We start from the raw sequence: 19,811 nt of genomic DNA, 5'->3' as shown, positions 1-19,811 counted from the left end.
TTGGTTAATTTTGCTCAAAATTGAGTTTATAAGCTTAAGTTGTTTAATTTGCAAAAATTGAGTGTATCACGGATCTATTTCTGCATGCAAAGCATTTATAAAAAGCAAGAAATTACAACGTGGTTAAAAATTGTATTACTAGATTACAACCAAAAACAACTATTTTATCTATTAGTTAGACTGCACCTATTTTAAATACAGATTGAGTGGTTTTAATCGCTAAGAACACATGCCTTCTTGTAAAAGGTTAAAATTTCAAATTCAAAAGGGTAGAAAATATACATCGACCAATCAAAGGCATTGCATTCATATTTAAGTATAACTTCCTAAGAATTGAGATAATCTAGTAAAATTGTATATTTAATTGTAAATAGTGTTTTTCCATTCAATTGTAAATGATGGAGAGTTCATTTATGTAATGGGAAGATTTGACATATTTGCATATTCATCCAAATTTTTATTTGTCTCCACAGTGTTTTTATTTTCAACCTAAAGCAATAATTGTCTCCACATTGGATTAAATATATATATATATATATTTATTATTTCAAGAGTAAAACATATTGTCGCCACATTGGATTAAAAATATATTTATTTATTTGTTTATTTATTATATTTAATTTTTATTTGAAGAGTAAAACGGATTGTAGGGTCGTACTCTTGAAGGAAGCACAATCCATAATGCCAATTACTTCATTTCTTATATCCACTTCCTTAGCAAGGAGTAGAGTCCATAATCCCCATTATTTCATTTCCTATATCCACTTCTTTAGCAATCTCATCTTATAAGATAAATTTTGCCACATGATTTCTTAGATAGTTGTGGGTTTGTCTAGCCACATGATTTCTTAGATAGTTGTGGGTTTGTCTAGTACTGTATCAAGGATGACTCATTGAATTTTCTTTTATATCTAATTTACTTTTTATATATGGTTTTCCATTCCCTTTTTATTTTAGAAATATCGGGATAAAATGCTTTCCGTGTTATGATACATTTGGGGTTTATGATAAATGTTTCAGATCCTTGAGATTTATAAAAATGGATAATGAATATTTGTTTTGAAATAAGTGTTACGAATCTGTGATGTTTATCCAATTTATACTCAATTTTTTTATCCCTTAACACTTACTATGGTCTACTTCCATTCCTATTGTACCTCATGAGTCAGTATTATAAACTAAAATGTAGAATTGCTACAGATAGAAACAAGTCTTTGGACATTATTCATGTAAGCATTGAGCTTGGTAATTGATATTTGTGATGGAAAATTATTATTTTACTTGTCGAATTTCCATACATAGAAATAAGTCTTTGGACATTATTACCCTAAGCATTGAACTCGGAAATTGATCTGTCATGGAAAAAAATTATTTTACCAAACCAAAATTTTGCATGAACAACATAGTGAGAAAAAGGCATATTTGAAAACAAATCCAATTTATATAACTTCCAAAATACTTATGCTACTTCAATATGTTTTAGGTTGTCTCCCACTCAAAAATATACGCTCTTTAAAGAAAATGAGGATTGTAACTCAAATAGCATCTACAATTAAACCATTATCCCACCATAATCACCTCAAAGGATTATAATCACAAAGAGTTGAGTAAGATCTTAGCAGGCGGGAATTTTGATAAGAAACTCATCTTTCTCACATCAGAGGTTAAATTTACTGGCGATTATCATGCTAGTCATATTTATAAGATTGAGGGCCCCAGAATGTGAGTGGGCATGTTAGATATGGAAGAGAACTCATTTTGAAATGTTCACATCCAAAGGAGACATTGAAGTCCACGACACTGCAATTCAATGAAGAAACATCTGAAGCTTCATTTTCATCTTCAGGTGAGAAGGAAAAATTGAGTAGTAAATATACTAAAGTGGCCATGCTATTGCAATTCAACAAAGGAACACCTGTGGCATCATTTTCATTTTCAGGTGACCGGGTAAAATTGAGTACTAAAGCTACTAAAGGGAGCGTAGAGGGAACCTTTGAAGTTTTCAATGAAAGTTCCATCGTTATTCAAAATTGGGTTAAGTCTCTAACCCAGTAGTTACTATTTTAAATAATTTTACATCAAATGTAGAGCTAAATTCAATATTTGTATCTGGTAAAAAAAACTCAATTTCTGAAATTTATAAGCATCACTTGCAAAATAGAGCAATATGAAATTTTCTAAATGCATTATCTTGAAAAATCAACAAATATAACATACTGCCTCTAGTAGACAATATCCATTGTCTATAGGAACAAGCTAGCAGAGAAAAGAAGCGGACATGTCAAAGGATCAAATCCTATTGTCTAGGGTTTCAATTTGAATTTATCATCAACTACCCAGAATCTTCCTAACTCAATATGGCCAGATGGAAAATAAGGCATGGATCATGAAGACAAGCCTTTTTCTGTTTTTTAGCATGACTGCCAAAAGGAATAGGGATTTCAGGTCAATGGTCCTCTGGTAGACAATACCCATGGTCTATAGGAACAAGTCAGCAGAGCACAGAAATAGACAAGTCAACGGATTGAATCCTATTGCCAAGGGTTTCCATTTGAATTTCTCATCAACTGCCCAGAATATTCTGAACTCAATATGGTTGGATTGAAAATAAGGCATGGATCATGAAGACAAGCCTTTTTTTTCAGCATGGCTGGCAGAGGGAATAGGGATTTCAAGCGGGTCGTTAACTATGGTACTATCTAAGTGGGGAGGAGGAGCAGCGATGGGACCAAAACCATTGCTTTTTCTTGCGTCGATTCCTCTGTCTCCTTATATATGGGTGGACGCAAGCTGGGACTCGAAGGAAGATGTGCCTGGGTCTCAGTGCGGGCATACGTTGACGGTCGTTGCAAGCACTCAAAATCTCAACTTGCCATATTACATTGGACTAAGACTTATTCTATTCGGTGGTGCTACTGCAATTAAGGATGGTTCCTGATATGTATGTTATTGTTTTTTATGCTTCCTGTGAATTTTTGCAGTCTGGGATCAAAAATTGTTAGTGGAATCCTATACCTTAGTGAAAGAGTTTACCTGTAACAGCGCAGACGAGGGTTCTCATTCGACAGGAGATCTCTACCTGATGAGTCCCATCAATAGGTACATTTCGAAGATTAATATGCCATCCTCCAGCCTTAAAACTATCCTTCGCTTACATTAATTCACATTTTTTCTTATATTATGCTTAGTAAGAGGAGAAAAAGTTGGTTGTCATAGTATGTGGCCTAATGTGCTTTAACTACAAGAAAATGAGGCATTTTTCAAGCTATTACTATGCAGGGGCTTAATGGAGACAACTAGGAGATAATCTAGGGGGTTTGTCTACCTCCTTAACTCCCTAAACTCGGCTTGGGATCATCATATCCTCTCTCACCAATTCGATTTCATTAGTAGCCGAGTGAATCCTAGTCCAAATGAAGATCAAGGAGGACAAGATCCACCATTTTTAAGAACAAGGAGGGAATCATTCCTACTTTTAAGGGATATTCTTCATATGCCCTTTTGTATAAATAAACTAGAATAAGAGCTCATTAGGATTGGATGTTTTTGTTCATTTATGTATAGCTATTGAGCTCTAAGCTTGACATTGTATTTGCAACTTTTATGTGATGTATTAGACCTGCACTTTTTGATAATGAGAAGTTGGATTTTAAGTTGCATCTAAGTTAGTTTCATAGGGTTGAGACATTGGGTTTGGGCCAAACCCAGAGGCTTTCCTCCCTCTTCTTGTACTTATGTTTCTTCTTGATTCCAAGTAGTTCATAGTTTATTTCATTTCAGTAGAAATTAACCTATAAAATCATGTGATTGCAGCCTCCACATCACTTCTCTTGTGGGAGAATGAGTGGAAATATTCACAACCACAACCCAAAAATATTTTGTTTATGATTTCTTGGAAATAGAGTAGTGTTCGTTATCATGTTTTACATTTCCTTTCTATAGCTTAGAAGTTAGTTTAGTGATTAGATTAGTGGTATTGCATGACTTAGATGTTATTTAAATTCAACTCATATTTTCCATCATAAGTTAATTCATTTTGTTAATGATAAATGGATGCATGCATGTGATTGATTGCAGGGATAGTTGATCTGCAGGGAAGGGCACCTTCACCACTTCCACCCTAAGCTCTTTCGTCTTCTCTTTCCACTTCCAAACTCTATTCCAAAACCATATTTTATAAGATATTCTACCTAAGTCACCAAGAGCACTCATCCTAGTGCAATATAGGCCTCCGAGAGGTCCTGAGCTTGTCTAGGGCCTCAAACCAACCTTCTTTCATTTGCTTCAACTACTATCCACCTCTCCATACCCTCAAGACAACGTTTTCACCTTCAAAAACCATTTTGGATTCCCTCATGTAGGATTACAGGCCTACCTGTAGCAATCACATGTAGCAAACCTGTATCATCCTTTTCTTTCATTATTTTATATCCCCACAGCAACTTTGAATTAGCATAAGATGCATAATGACCCCCAGCTGTGGTAATATGATCAGGGAAAGCTCCTAGGCCACTCCAAACCTTCCTTTTCTTCACTGCAAAAACAGAGTAGATTTAGCTTCTTTATCATGCAAGTAGGTTACTGATTTATGAGCAAGTATGAACTAGGTAGATGGTACATGAAATTTTGATTGGTAGTTTGATGAATTACGCAAGAGAATTTAGTTTCCTTTCTAGAAGTAGATGAGGTAATTTGATGAATTCTGCAAGATAACATAGCTTTATTTCTGCAAGTAGGTTAGCCTTGTCCTTTCATGCATTGACTAGTTAAGGTTTTACAAGTCGAGTCAATGTCATTTATGTTTTCATAGCTAAAAGAAATTTCAAATTGACCTTTTATCAGAAAGATTTCATTCTAATTCAGTTGCAGAAAGGGTCTTTGAGCATTTTTTGGTCTAATGTCATAACTGAGGGTGGCATGAGAGGAATCCCATCTGTTGTGCATATATCACTATCACCTCAAAGTTTGTACGAACCCCGGGTTGATAATTTGAGTTGAGGAGCCCTTATGAGTTGCAACATTCTTGGTGCACTACCATGGCTCACCACTTTTTGGCATCGTTGTCAGGGAGGTTTTTGAGTAGATGTTGTTTATGCTTAAGCATTGTTTTCTGTTTTGCATACAGTTTTTGAAAAAGTGAAAAAACAAAACAAAACAAAACAAAAACAAAGACAAAATATTCTTCATGCCTCGTAGGAGTAGGGATAATCAAGGAAAATTCTTACCAAAACCTCCCACACCCTAAAACAGTTAACCTTCACTCTTCTTCAGTGACTGTGAGCTTCCCTCTCTGATTACAAGGGAGTTAAAAGACCCTCTAGGTGAGCAACCTGAAATTTTTGAAGAAGCTATTGGGGAAGAAGAAGAACGCACTTCACCTACCCAAACTATGGATGAAAACAAGGATAATGAGGTTTTCCCTATCAAAGAGAAAAATGGAGAGGCTATAATGAAGAACATAAGCCCTACTTCCCTTCCACACTTCCATGTCTTATACTATGAGGATCCTGATACCTTCATGTTTGAATTTGTTGTTGTCTGTAGGACCTGTGACTATGCCTCTGGTGAGAAGAAGTTGAAGTTGTTCCCCTCTACCCTTAAAGATGCAGCCTTGCGCTAGTTTATAGGTTTGCCTGGGGGTAGCATCACTACCTGGGCCCAAATGCAACAGGCCTTCAATAACAATTATAGGGACTATTGTAGGTACAAAGAAACTAAGGAAGAAATATTTAGGATGAATCTTGGACTTGATGAATCCCTAGAAGACTATGAGGAGATATTTCAACTCAGTTATAGGAGAGTCGGCTACATCATTGATCCTAAATCACTCAAACTAGTTCTTCTCCAAGGGATCACAAAAGATATATTGGAAAACCTCAACATGTTGTCTGGAGGAGATATCTATCAGTTATCCTATGATGACATTAAAATTGTGTTCAAGAATCACTCTAGGGCTGCTAGGAAGAAGGGTAGGGCTAGTCAAGGCTTGGCCAGTTCCTCTCCCTCCACAACATCCATTAAGAATGAGACAGGTAACATGTTGGAGGATTTCAAGAGTGAAATATTGCATACCTTTGCACTGCAAATGGATACCATGCAATCAAAAGAAATCAAGAGGAAGCAGAAAGGGTGCTAGCTATTTTATACCATAGATGCAACAAAAGAAATCTTAGGAATGAGTGCCCATTAAATGCCATAGAGGTCTTCCTAGTCTGTGAATAAAATCATGTAAGAGATAAGTTCCCTTCTTTTCCATGACTAAAAGTTGTATATCGTTGGGTTGTGTTATATTCTTTCCACGACTGGCCACAGTAGTTAAACCGGGGGGTTAGAGGGGGTGCTCCGCACCCCCTTCATTGCATCGATGTGTAGTAGCAGGTTACAAGGGGTTAGATGGGTGGACCTACCTAGGGCTTTATGCATGGATTTTGCACATGCTTTTGAGCATGATGGTTTTCGATCCATGGTATTTTGTAGATCTGGTCAAGGGAACTACGGTTATGTTCTAATCTAGGGTTAATGGATTTGGGTTTATGGATGCTTTGACATGTATAAATGTATTATAACATTGAAAGGAACATAATGAAAAATCAATCTGGTAGTCCCGATTTTGGGATCCACGGGAAAATCTATGTCTATATTTGTTTTATGTGTTATGCTCTCACCATTGTTTATTTTCTATTTTTAGAATTCATATGCAAGTAATTTTTGTACTGGGTTAAAACCTACATTTGGTATCAGATTTGTTTTGGCTTCAAGGGGACACCTTTGTTACTAAGGGGTTTTGCTCGAGCTTGTGGTAGACCTTGTTCAGTGGGATATCTACAGGGTCGATTCTTGTGGTGAAAGAATATGGGGAGCAGTGGAAAGATAGAGATCGAGAAATTTAATGGTCAGATTTTTGAGTTGTGGAAACTCAATATGGAGGATCTATTGGTGGATAAAGATCAGTGGATCACGATAGATCGTGGTACTAAACCAACGGGAGTGTTCGATGAAGAATGGAAGAAGTTGGATTGGAAGGAAAAAAGCACAATACGATTATGTGTCTCAGGTTCAGTACTGTTGAATGTATCAGGCGAAGCTATGGCGAAGGATTTGTGGGACAAGTTAGGGACTTTGTACCAATCTAAGTCTCTGGTGAATAAAGTGTTCCTATGGAAAAAGATGTATAACTTGAGGATGAAAGATGGAGACTCAGTGACAGAGCATCTGAACGCATTTAATACGATGGTAATCCAGTTATTATCTATTGATATTAAAATTTCAGATGAAGATAAGTGCATCAGTTTTTTGGGTTCTCTACCATATTTGTGGGATAGTCTGGTTGTTGCAATAGGTAGAAATGCAACTTCCTTGCAATTTGATGAAATATTCTCAGCCTTGCTGACAAAGGAGATGAGACGAAAAAATATGAAGAGCCAGAATGGTGATTCCTTGTCTGTACGAGGACAGTCTCAGAACAGAAACAAAAATAAGTCATCGAGTGGGAGATCTAAATCTAAAGGGAGATCTAAATCTCCAGGAAAACCTGTAAAGGTGTGTTGGAAATTCGGAAAGGAAGGGCACTACAAAAGGGACTGTAAATCTAAAGTTCCTAAGAAAGGAAAGGAATTTGGTGATTCTCCTTCTGTAGAGGCAAAAACCACCTCAGATGAAGGTGGGTATGTGTACTTGGCTTCTTCTTCAAGTACACATGTAGATCATGAGGCATGGTTGACTGGCTCAGGTGCATCCTTTCACTTCACTCCCAATAAAAAGTGGTTCTGCGAGTATGAGAAATATGATGGTGGTGATGTCTTCTTGGGGGATAACAGGAATGCTAGAATTGTTGGTCGTGGAAAAGTCAGGTTGAATTTGAAAGGGGGGAGGATTAGAACACTTCCGGGTGTTCTGCATATTCTTGCATTAGCCAGAAATCTGATTTCTATAAGCAAGTTGTATGATGCAGGTGTAAAAACAGTGTTTGAGAAAGATACCTGCAAGATGGTTCGAGGAGCACTGGTATTGATGCGGGGAGTTCGGATTGGAACTCTGCACAAGCTGTAAGGTGGCATTATTATTGATGGGTGCAACAATTATGTGGTTCCTGAAAGTGGAGCAGAAAATCTAGTGGTCTCTGGAGAAAAGACCATGTTATGGCATCAAATGCTTGGACATATTGGAGAGAAGGGCCTTCGAATACTTCATGGTAAAGGTATGGTAGAAGGTATGACTAATAGCTCTCTGGATTTTGATTTCTATGAAAATTGTATATATGGGAAGTAGAATCGGGTGAGTTTCCCCTTTGGTGGTAAGAGGGTGAAACAGATATTACAGCTTGTGCATAGTGATGTTTTTGGACCTGTGAAGGTTCCATAACTAGGTAATTATGTGTACTATGTATCATTTATGGATGACTTCTCAAGGAATACATGGATATATTTCCTCAAGAAGAAATCTGAAGTCTTTAATAGGTTTAAAGAATTTAAGGCTCTGGTGGAAAACCAGATAGAGAATAAGATAAAGGTGCTAAGGACAGATAACATTGGAGAGTTTTGCAAGAAGGAATTTGAAGAAATCTGTAAGAAGTGTGGTATACCACAACAGAAGACTAATCCATACACACCTAAGAAAAATGGAGTTGCAGAAAGAATGAACAAGACGTTGATGGAAAGGCAAAGAAGCATGCTCAGTGATGTCGAGTTAGGACAGGAATTCTGGGCAGAGGTGATGGAGACTGCATGTTACCTGGTCAACAGATCACCTTCATCAGCATTGGAGGATAAGACTCCACAAGAGATATGGATTGGTAAGAAACCCTCTCTTTGACATCTGATGGTATTTGGATGTGATTCATATGTACATGTTCCAAAGGAGAAAAGAACAAAGTTGGATAGTAAATCTGAAAAGTGCATCTTTATTGGGTATAAGGATGGTTTAAAAGGTAGCTTTGGAACCCAGTAACAAGGAAGGTTGTGTACAGAAAGTAAGTGGTGTTTAGAGAGGTGAAATATGTTATTAAACATGAAGTCCCATCAAAGGAACTTGAGAAGATAGAGTTTGAGCTAAAGTAGGAAGAATCAGACTCTACAGCAGAAGAGGAATCAGAAGATGAAGAGCAACAAACTCTGGTTTTGAAAAGATCAGTTCCAGAAAGAAGGCAGATAGAAAGGTATAGTCCATCTGCTTTTTGTTCAAAATTTTCTTTATCTATTACTGATGATGATCCTAGAACTGTGAAGGAAGCAATAGATTCAGAGGATGGAAAACTCTGGAAAGAGGCCATGGTTGATGAAATGGCATCTTTGCACAAAAATGAGGCTTGGGATCTGGTGGATTTGTCGGCTGGAGGGAAACCCATTGGCAGCAAATGGGTGTTCAAGAAGAAGACGAATGCAGAAGGAAAGGTGGAGAAATACAAAGCTCGGTTGGTAGCAAAAGGTTATTCCCAGGTGCCAAGAATTGATTTTGGTGATATTTTTTCTCTTGTTGTCAAGGTAGCTTCTATTAGACTACTTTTATCTTTTGTTGCTTCTTTTGACTTTGAGGTAGAATAGATGGTTGTGAAGACAACATTTCTTCATGGGGATCTGGAAGAAGAGATCTACATGAAGCAGCCTGAAGGCTTTGCGGTGAAGGGTAAGAAAGAAATGGTATGCAAGTTAAAAAATTCTTTGTATGGGTTAAAACAGTCACCAAGGATGTGGTATCATAAATTTGATACATTTATACGGGGACTTGGCTTCACTAGAAGCAAAGCAAATCACTGTGTGTATTTTAAATTAATTGGTGACTGTGTTATTTATCTGGTCTTGTTAGGTCCCTATACTACTAGTGTAACCCCTTATTGATATTATTACAACCCCCTTATTATATTGTTGTGCCCATGTAGTCCCCATATTGTTATTATTGTGCCCCATAGAAGCCCACTATTATTATTATTGTGCCCTTACATTATTATTGTTATGTTGGCTCTGATTATATTATGACCCCTTAGACTCCTATATATAGAAAGGAGGTCTTGTCATTTGTATCATCCAAGAATTCTTCATTTGTGTAATGTAAAGGAGGTTGAACCCTTGAAGAGGCTTATTTCTAAAGCATTGATCTATCTTTTCTGGTTTCATAACATTTAGTATCAGAGCTTTGGATTCTAGGGTTTCGCTGCTCCAAACAGGTCATCGTCGAATTTTCGCTATAACTTTTTTTCCGCGAAGTTTCAGAAGCGAAAAAACCCGTTTGAGACGAAATCGTGCTGAACCTCGGGTCTGAATTTCAGATATTTTCTTGCTACATTTTTTGAGATATGATCTGAGGAAGTTAGGCTTTTTGCAAGCTCTAGAATTTAAGCTAAAACAGGGCATTTTGGTATGTTCGCTATAACTCTTTCGCTACAAAGTTTCAGAAGCTAAAAAAAAACCCATTTGAGAAGAAATCGGTCTGAACCTTGGCTCCGAATTTCAGATCCTGTCTCGCTATATTTTCAGAGATATAGTCTGAGGAAGTTAGGGTTTTTGCAGACCCCCGAATTACATTCCAAACAGGTCACCGTGGGAAAATCGTCATAACTGTCTCTTTGAGCATCAGATTGAAATTTTGTAAGAAGTTACAGAAAGAGGACGGACTGTAGTTTCTTGTATATATTTTTCAGATCTAAAGGTCAAAACAGTGACCATGGGAGATTTGGCATAACTCTTTCTTGGATAATCAAATTCTGATCAAACTTGCGGGGTTAGAAAAAGAGAACTCAAAGAGCTACCACAGGAAGAAATTTTAGAACTTGAAGATATGAAATTACAGAGTTACCTTCGTTTCAAGATAAAGCTCCTAAAATCAAGACAAATCGAGATGAGGAAGTTTGATGGCAAGGATCCGGTAAATTGGATACTACAGATGGAGAAATATTTTGATCTGCATGGTGTGCCACTGTTACAAAAGTTAGGTATTGCATCTTCATATTTAGAACAAGATCAATTTTTATGGTATTAAGGGCTTTTTTCTCGTAAACAACTCGTTACATGGTCAATTTTCACGGAGGAAATGATAGCACATTATGAGGATACAAAGAGAAACACCTTCTTTAGAGAAACACCACAACAATTGGGAGAAAAAAGAGAAAAAGAGTTTTGTTACAAAGTGGAAAGCAAAATTATGGCAATAGGGAAGTCTACCCCTCACAACTATAAAGATGGAAGTGTTGTTTCTCTTATCCTTCCATAACCTACAAGGGTTACACCAAAACAATTGGAAGAAAAAAGAGAAAAAGGGCTTTGTTACAATTGTGATAACAAATACATTAAAGGTCATAAGTGTGCTGAGAAGAAATTATTTTACATTGATTGTGGAGAGGAGGAAGAAAAGGATCAAGAAACGTCAAAAGAAGAGTATATACAACAAGAACCAACCTAGAGAAAGAAGAAATGAATCCGGCCATATCTTTTAAAGCATTGTAAAGAATTACCACTCATAAAACTCTCAAGATAGAAGGACATCTCAAGAAGAAAAAGGTTCAACAAGTGAAAGATCACATGGAGTCTCAAGAAATCAATCCAACCATATCTTGTAATGCATTGGAAGAAATTACCACTCCTCAAACTATCAAGATAGAAGGACATATCAAGAATAAAAAGGTAAGAGTGTTGATTGATTTGGGAAATACCCATAATTTTATTGATTGTAAGATAGCCAAGGAGTTGAATTGCTTCCTATATCCAGCACCAGAGTGTCACGTGATGGTTGCAAGTGGAGGAACCATAAATTGCTATGGAAAGTGCCATGATATCAAGCAATCCATGGGATAATATATACTGAATAGACCAATGCTTTCCATTCTAATGGGTGGTGTTGATGTTTTACTAGAAGTCCAATGGCTACAATCTTTGGGTATGATAGCTTTTAATTTTCAAGAAATTTTCTTGAAATTTTTTTCAGAAGGAAAGGAAGTTGAATTAAGGGGTATCGAAGGAAAACCTGGAAAGATAATCAACTCTAATAGAATGAAAAAGCTTCTAAATAAAGAACAACGGGGTGTAATTGCACAAGTATGTTCACTAGAGGATCCCGCATCGAAATCATGTATTTCTCCAGATCTCTAAAACGTTTTGGACAATCATTCCAAGGTATTTGAGACTCCCAAAGGCCTCCCACCTATTCGTGATCATGATCATGATATTCATTTGATTCCACGAAGTGTTCCTCCAAACATCAGGCCTTACATATATCCATATGCCCAAAGGAGTGGGAACTCATTCAAAAGTTGCGAAGGATCCCAGTTCAAACACTATTGCGAGAACTTGACAAAGAAGGAAAAATCATATTGGAACCTGAAGCAGTCACAGAACTGAGAAATCGAAAGCTACGAAATAGATCAATTTCAGAGTATCTCATTAAGTGGAACAACTTACCCGCTGAAGATTCCACATGGAAGGACAAGAATTTATATAGAAGCATCAAGAACTACTCAAGCGTTGAGGACAACACTTTTTGAAGGAGAGGGGCATGTTAGGTTCCTATACTACTAGTGTGACCCCTTATTGTTATCAGTACAACCCCCTTATTATATTGTTGTGCCCATGTAGTCCCCATATTGTTATTATTGTGCCCCATAGAAGCTCACTATTGTTATTATTTTGCCCTTACATTATTATTGTTATGTCGGCTCTGATTATGTTATGACCCCTTAGACTCCTATATATAGAAAGGAGGTCTTGTCATTTGTATCATCCAAGAATTGTTCATTTATGTAATGTAAAGGAGGTTACCCCCTCGAAGAGGCTTATTTCTAAGGCATTGATCTATCTTTTCTATCTTTTTGTGAGCTAGTTTCATAACAGGTCTTGTATGTGGATGATATGTTGCTGGTTGGAAATGACAAAGAAATTATCCAGGATTTGAAGACCAAATTGTCCTCCAAATTTGACATGAAAAATCTTAGTGTTGCAAACTATATTTTGGGCATGGAAATTAAAAGAGATCGAGTAAAGAGGAAGCTCTGGTTAAACCAGAGTAAGTATGTCTAGACAATACTCCAGAGGTTTAATATGCAGGATAGTAAACAAGTGAAAGTTTCTATTCCTATAGGTGTAAAGTTATCTATTGAACAGTGTCCCAAGACATAAGAAGAGGAATAAGACATGTCCCGTGTTCCATATGCAAGTGCAGTCGGTAGCCTGATGTATGCAATGGTCTGTACTAAACCAAACATTGTACATGCAGTGGGAGTATTGAGCAGGTTTATGTCAAAACCAAGGAAGGAGCATTGGACAACAGTTAAGCGATTTTTCAAGTATTTGTGTGGCACAAGTGATTATGGTTTGTGCTACCAAGGAAGACCAGGATTGGATAGAGCTTTGGAAATCCATGGCTTTGTTGATGCAAACTAGGCTGGAGATCTGAATCAGAGAAGACAAGTGGGTATGTGTTTAACCTATTTGGAGATGCAGTCAGTTGGATGAGTAAGAGACAATCTCTAGTGCCACTGTCAACTACAGAGGCATAATACATGGATGCATAATAAAAGTAATCTGAAAAGAGAGGCTTTTACATTTATTTTGGATAAAATTATTTTCAATAATTAAAAAATTTTAAATTTAAAAACAAAAATTATAATTAAAGATTTAAATTTATAACAAAAATTAAAATTGAAAAAGTTTATAAATAGATTTATTTTAATAACTAAAAAAAGATGATTAAAAAATTCTAAATTAACAACATTTTATGTTAATAATTAATTTTGTAAAATGGTTTAAAGAGTTAGATTTAATGGTGAAACTGAAATTTTTCCACCATTAAATAATGTTTAGTTTCCATGACAGCTTAACCTACACATATTGACTCATACACATAAGTAAATGAAAACCCACATTATTTCTTCATTTTATTACAAAATCAAAAAAATTTAATCCTAATAATTTGATGAACAAATTATTTTCTCAGTTGCTTGAGTCCAATTGTCCAAAAATATATGGTAATTGAGCCATTTTAAAAAATAATTAATTAATTTTATAAATGGTATAATAGAAATATTTTGGGAAAAATCAGAATAGAAAATTTTTAATTTTATAAAAATAGAATATATGACATAGAAAGTGAGTAACATTTTAGTGATTTGAATCGTGTAAAATAATTTTTTTATCAATTAAGTTGTGGTCAATTATTTTTAATATTTTTAATTTTATAAAAATAGAATATATGACATAGAAAGTGAGTAACATTTTAGTGATTTGAATCGTGTAAAATAAGTTTTTTATCAATTAAGTTGTGGTCAATTATTTTTAATATGATATTTTAATCTTTGTAAAATGGTCAAAATTTTGATAATTAAGTTGTGGACAAAATTCTTTTCACAGTAAAGTGTGTAATTTTCTAGAAATAAAATGGAAAATTTTCATAAATTCAAAAAAATAAAAATATATATTATAAATTCAAAAAAAATAAAATAAAAAATATATTATCTTATTAAATGAGAAAATAAATGATGGGTTGTGAAGATGCTCAGTACTACGTGTAATAGATGGTTGGCATCTCCCTCGATAAGGACGGGAATAGCCTTCGGACTTGGTAATCGCACACAGTTAAGTCTCATTATCTTTTGAGGTGGATCTTTACTTTCATGAGGTGGATTTTGCTCTAAGTTTTAGTCTTGGTGGGTAGTACGGTTGGTTAAAAGTCTTTTTGCCAAATTATTGGTATTTTATTATGAAGTGCCAGTTCAATTTCTTTTGGGTTCATTAAAATCTGTGTTTTGAATATGAAATTGTATTTGTAAATTTTATTTATTTATTTATGGTTTTAAATTATATTAAAAATATATAATAATTTAAAAGTACACATTTTCAAGAAGATTCGATTGTGTGGTCATAGAGATTGTGTGTTTTAGCTTTGTTTTCACCTGAGTTTTACGAGATTTGATTTTTTGGGAGTGTCATTTGTATTTTTAATTTTTTTTAATTAATGATATTGACTATTTTAAAAATTGGTTAAAATTATAAAAATTAAGTTTTATTAAGTCTAATTTAAATTTTGGCATGAAAATTTAATATAATTCAAACAAAATTTATGAGTTTTTTAATTATGGGTATTGAAGAGGTTTTTATAGTGGACTACTTTGCACTAGAATATTTGGACAAGCTACTTGAGGATATCATTCTTGATAGGAGAACTAGGACCTCACAACAGGGAGACCTGGAATACCTTTGTATTGGTTGCAAAGGAATACATCCAAGTAAGGTTTGTTGGATTGAAAATGATAAAGTGAAGGAAAAATTCCCTCACTTGTCAATTGACTGATAAATATTTTGGTGGCCCAAAAGCTCATTAGTTGGGAGGAATGATGTAGGAGGATCTTAAAAGGTCAAATTTTTAAAATCTTCAAAAAGCATTGAAACTAGTCTCAAATCAATGAACTCGTCGTTTTGAATCCAACAGCATAAACAACACCTCAAACCGACATCATATGAAGAAGTTATGGCCCATTGAAGCTTTCCGGAAATAACCAAAATTTTTGTATGCAGGGACAATTAGCATGTTGATGTCAGCATGCTGATGATAATGATGTCAGTCGTACAGATGCTGACATCGGACATATGGATGACGATGTGAGTAAGATGACATGGAAACATAGACCAATCACAAGATGACACATGGAAGGATGACATCACTATGATGTCAACAGGGTGATGTGGCAGTACAAACCAATTACAAAGCAACACGTGCCAGCATGACATCAACACGGTGACATGGTGGTATAGACTAGTCCGGTTATGAAAAGTGGCAGATGACATCAACGTACAGAGATCCAATGAAGAGCCCCCACATGGTGCCCGATTGGCGATCGGTTAAGTAGTTGAAAAATTAGACCGGCAGCGGTTGTTGGAATGTGGCCACTAGCGACGACGAAATTGTCACCACATTAGTTTTTCTGGTGACCCCCAACAATCTCCAAAATTGCCATCGGTAAATGGACGATGGTGATGTTTTTTTAATAAAAATCAACGACAACAATTAATATTGTATTGGACGATCAACGACGATGGTTAATATTGTATCGGATGGTTAATATTCAAACAACAGTCATTATATATATATATATATATATATATATATATATATATATATATATATATATATATATATATATATATATATAAAATGAACACCATTCGGTAGGCCCATGGGTTTCAACCCGTGGCCTATGGCCCCGAACTTGGACGCGCCACCATTGGACCACCAAGTGGTCGATACAACCAATGCCACTCATATGTTATCTAAACCATTTATGTCGCAGAGCGAAGGGGAAGAACGAGTGCGCTAAGTGCTAAGAGGAGCAGAGTCTTGCCACCGCGGGGACTGTGAACCCTTGGGCACAATTTTTCGAGAGTCATACAGTGAGAATATACACATGAATATTCTTTGGGAATATTTTAGGGAATCTTGCAAGGAATCTTTAGATTCCTCAGAGCCTTAAAATTCACAAGAGTAGAAATAAGCCGAGTTTATACTCATTTTACTTGATTATCCGTAAGGAACACAATGGTGCAACCAGTTTTGTCATCTGGGTAGCTAAAATTCAATCCACCCTCGTGAGGGAATCTTTAGGGAATATTTGAGATTCTTAGGGGCCATATTTTGACCGAACCAGAATAGGGTCAACTTTATAGTCATTTTTCACTAGGAATCCAACTGTGCAACATGTTTTCTTCCACAAAGGTTTGCATTTTCAGGCCTTTCCCATAAGTGGATGTATAAAGTGTCATTTTATAATTTCTTATAATTTTATTTCGTTTTCAATTAATAAAATATGTCTCCCCACATTGAGCAGGGGTCGGAGATGTAGCCCATGCTGGAAAAAGTAACTATGGTCGGTCTTCAATAATGTACTTGAGTCATCATGTAATGTACATGTCAAAAGAATAAAGAAAAGATTTTAAATTATTATTACTATTGTGACTTATTAAAGCATGGGTTTCATGCTTGGGTCACCATGTTTAGGTCAAAGTTTCCATTAAGGACTTCTAGGATTTATTATGAGTCCACAGAATTATTGTACATTTAAAGAGACCCTTCTTGGGCTTTTGAATCATGTAAATCGATTTAGTATTGATTCAAATATGAATTATGGAACCTCCACACCATGTCATCCTAAGGGAAGATCAATTCGACCTAAGACCTTATTCAACCCCACAAGAAGCCTATAAAAGGAAGGACATTGAATTCATTTGGAGCATCACTTCTCGTCTTCTCATCTACTGGGCAGAAGTGAAAAAATATTGTTGCTCAGTAAAAGTGTGAAGTGGATAGCTGGGAAAGTCTATTGTCGGGAAGCCAAAGTGAATGCGACTTTGGGGAAGTCTAAGGAGAAAAGAAAAATCAAAATTTTGGTGGTGGTCTCACTCTGTTTTGTGCTCTAGATTGGGAGAACGAAGTCTTCCAAGTTGGATTGCTATCGGAGGTTTATGGTTGCTGCAAGTTGTTGCATAGTTGAAGTTGTTGGTAAGAGGTCAATCTTTTGGAAGTTAACTTGGTGTGGAGGAAAGGTATGGTCAATGTCTAAGGTGAAGAGTCTCAAAGAATACTATTGAAAGGAAGAATTACTTTGATTGGGTTTTCCCATCGATGGGGGTTTTTCCCTGGCATGTGTTCATTGTTTTATGTTTTGTTGCTTTCGGTAATTTCTTGATGAACTAAAGAAAGAAGATATAAAGAATTTTAATAATAAGAAACATCACAAGTAATTATCAAGATCGAGAAAATCTTCACTATCTTTCTAATTTTCCAACATGGTATCAGAGCTTTGGTGAAGAAAGAAGAAAAAGGCAGATCCATTCATAGGCACTATCTTAGGGAAGGAATCTATCATATTCAAGGAAGATGTCTAACTCTATCAAGGGTGAGAACAAGCTTGAAGTAGCATCTAACTTTAGATCCTAGAAGAAGAGGATTGACCTAATCCTCGAGAATAACAAGATGCTAGATTTGGTAAAAGGGAATGTAAAGAAGCCTACTGGAGAAGCCAGTGATGCCAACAAAGCGAAATTCAGGGATTTAGAATTGGTAGTTATGACTCTAATGGTAGAAGGAATAAAATACAATCATGTCCCATGCATAGCTAACATGGATCATGCTCAGGATATGTATGAAGCCTTGTTGAAATTGTTCACTACTCAAAACATTGGTCAAGTAGCAAGTTTGAAGAATGATCTGAGGAATACAAAGATGACGAAAGAAGATATTATTGCAACCTTCTTTGTAAACACAGCTAGACTGAGGGATGATCTTCTAGCCATCGATGAGATTATTCCGGAAAAAAGAAGTGGTGATCACTGCTATATTAGGTTTTCTACCCTATTGGAGTGCTTTTGATTCAGGTCTCAACAGTTGGAAGGAAGCTCCCACCTTTGAAGAATTATGGGTCGCATGTAGTCAAGAAGAATTATGGATCTCTATGTTTGTCAATCCTGAAGAAGTATCAAATGCTTATGTTTCTCATCATAAAGGAAAGAGATCGAAGGGACAAATGAAGAAAGTTGACATGTCTCAGGTAGAGTGCTATCAATTTCATAAGAAAGGTCATTACAAGAGTGACTACCCCAAGAATCCAAGGAATAAGAAGAGAGGAAGAGATCAAGCCAACTTTGCTGAAAAATGAGACTCAAAGAAAGTGAAGCCTGAAGAATTCGACATTAGGGGCTAACACTATTAAGTCATTTTCTTTACATAATTTGTTTTATATGTTTTAGAATTTATAGGTTTTTAATATATCTTTGGAAAATACATTTTTGTATTGCTTTAAGTTTGTAGGTTTTCCTCGAGCTTTGGATGGAGCTCCCGACAACTCTCAAAGATAAGTATCTCATGTCTTTCTAGTTTTGGGATCATGTACCCATTTATTTTTCATTATGTTAAAAACTAATTACCTTTCTCCCTTTGTTGTCTTGACTAGGGAAAAGATCTGAAAGAAAGAGGATCTCTCAAGACAAGGTTAGTCAAGAAACAAAGGTATGCTTTGAATACTTTGATTGAAAGTATTATTCAGTTGATGATCTATTACTAACTATATTATGACTAGTTGTATTGAATCTTAGTGATTCTTGTTTGGGTGATTCATCTCTTGATAAATCTACCCACCCCACTCATATTCTTGATTGACTATGTAGAACCCTAGACAGGTTCTGGAAAACCCTAACCGAAGGGTATAGTAATGTGAATGTCTGAAATCCTAAGTTGCTTAGGGATATTTTGAAATGTTAGTTGAAGTCTTATTGATAAAGTCATGTTTGGGATTTTTGTATGATCGAGAAATCCTAACTTGTTAGGGTTGAATGATGAGGTCTAAAATCCTAAACCCTTGAAGTTTTGGAAATTTTGGGTTTGCTATATTTTTACAATGGAACCCTAGCTCATTAGGGTTTGGTGGAATGTTTGGTGGAATGAGTGATTCTACATTGGAACCTTAGTTCATTGGGTTTGGTGGAATGTGTGAGCAAGACCCTTACATTGTTTTCTTTGGTACGTGTATTTGTCTGATCAAATCCTAATGTAATCAAAATGATTCTGTGTCTAACTCTTATTTGATATTGTTGTGAAGTTGGGTTTGACTAACACATGATATGAAATGTATTTTCATGATGATGAAATCTAAGCATGTATAGATATGTTCTTTTGATTGAAACCCTGTCTTGGTCTAAGTGAGATGTATTAATGTTGTTGGACATATGATATGTTTATGTATGGTTATGAATTCCTAGATAAGTGTTGACCTAGTCATTGGTGGTCATGAGTTTTAGGACTTAATGGAAGTCCTTGTCTGAGATTCTAGGATGATGATATCT

The 19,811-nt window shown here is 35.7% G+C and overlaps 1 pseudogene; it reads left to right on the top strand.

Annotated features, from left to right (window-relative positions):
* The first annotated feature begins 14,485 nt into the window (after positions 1 to 14,485).
* LOC149175790 (U6atac minor spliceosomal RNA) lies at positions 14,486 to 14,595 on the top strand (annotated as a pseudogene).
* The last annotated feature ends 5,216 nt before the right edge of the window (positions 14,596 to 19,811 follow it).

The sequence above is a fragment of the Pinus tabuliformis genome, chromosome 4_1, assembly GCF_031772625.1.
Source record: "Pinus tabuliformis cultivar Carrire ecotype Pingquan chromosome 4_1, CPIR1, whole genome shotgun sequence".
Classification (NCBI taxonomy): domain Eukaryota; kingdom Viridiplantae; phylum Streptophyta; class Pinopsida; order Pinales; family Pinaceae; genus Pinus; species Pinus tabuliformis.
Note: the sequence above shows the minus strand (reverse complement) of the source record. Positions and strands in the feature narration are given on the sequence as shown.